Raw genomic sequence first — 1432 nt, 5'->3', positions numbered from 1 at the left:
TGGCTGCAGCTTGGAGGTGAAGTGTGTGCACCAACATAATACAGTTGGCTGTTAGGAGACCACTGCTATGCTGCAGATGAGTGATTAAGGAGTTTGAGGCTAAGGTGGTGATGATGGAGATGGAGAGGAGGGGATGGAGGCAGCTGTGTAGGTGAAGTGGAAGGCACTTTGTGCAGCATTGCCTAAGTGTGTCAGGAACAATTCCTGGTGGTACTACTGGAAGAGAAGTAGGTTTGGGGATAAGCCTATCAGTCTGGTTTTGAACAGATTGAATTTAGGATATTTCTGAGACATCTGAGAGACAATGACCATTTCCCATCAGGTTTGGTGAGAGGTAGCCCACTGGTACCATTTTAAAATAAAGACATTTTAAAAATATGGAACACATCACAAATTTGTGTGTCATCCTTGAGCAGCTGTATCATTCCAATTTCAATGTATGTGCTACTGAAGCAAGCACACCCTGGTACCTTTATCAAGGGTATTTTTAGTGAGTGATGGAGCAAGAAGCTTGTACATGGGAACAAGGACACTTGTGAGTGATGGAGATGTTCATTACCTTTATTATAGTGAGGGTTTCCCAGGTGTATACATATGGCAAAACTCATCAAATAGTACACTTTCAGTATGTGCAGTTCATTGTACATCACTTATGCCTCCCTAGAGCTGTCAGAAAAGATGAGTGGGAGGTAAGGACATGGAGACAGTGCAGACGGCCCCTGCCTCTGCAGTGGAGATGAGAAACAGAGAGCGAGTGGTTGCTGAGGGAGATGAGAAGGTGACAGAGGTGGCATTTGTTTTTGGTTAAGAAGGTGATTTGGGCTGGGCACGGTGGCCCATGCCTGTAATGCCAGCACTTTGGGAGGCTGAGGCGGGCAGATCACCTAAGGTTAGGAGTTCAAGACCAGCCTTGCCAATATGGCAAAACCCCATCTCTACTAAAAATGCAAAAATTAGCCAGGCATGGTGGTGGGTGCCTGTAATCCCAGCTACCCGGGAGGCTGAGGCAGGAGAATTGCTTGAACCCCGGAGGCGGAGGTTGCAGTGAGCTGAGATCGCACCATTGCACGCCAGCCTGGGCAACAGAGCAAGACTCCATCTCAAAAAAAAAAAAATGTGATTTGACTGTGTATAAAGGCTAGCTGAAAGGATCTTATCTAGAAGTAGAGACAGAAAATCCAAGAGAAGAAGGGATAATAAGAAACATAGGTTCCTGAGGAAAGGGAAAGGGAGGGCATCAGAATCCAGGTGGAGGGTTGGCTTTAGATGAGAGCGACAGCTTCCATGTTGAAACAGAGGAAAAGAGAAGAGGATGGATGTAGGGGTGTGTGCATGTCTCTGAATGTCTGCATGTGTATGTGTTCACGTGCATGTGTGTGCACGCAGGTGTGTGTGCGTGTGTGTGTGTGTCAATGGGAGAAGACAAGGGGTG

General features: G+C 46.8%; 1 pseudogene; it reads right to left on the bottom strand.

Moving 5' to 3' along the window:
* Positions 1–371: 371 nt before the first annotated feature.
* On the bottom strand, positions 372–460 carry LOC112438377 (U6 spliceosomal RNA; annotated as a pseudogene).
* Positions 461–1432: the final 972 nt, after the last annotated feature.

This window comes from Pan paniscus, chromosome 1 (genome assembly GCF_029289425.2).
Source record: "Pan paniscus chromosome 1, NHGRI_mPanPan1-v2.0_pri, whole genome shotgun sequence".
NCBI lineage: Eukaryota > Metazoa > Chordata > Mammalia > Primates > Hominidae > Pan > Pan paniscus.
The sequence above is the reverse complement of the archived record's forward strand: the minus strand, read 5'-3'. Positions and strand labels throughout refer to the sequence as shown.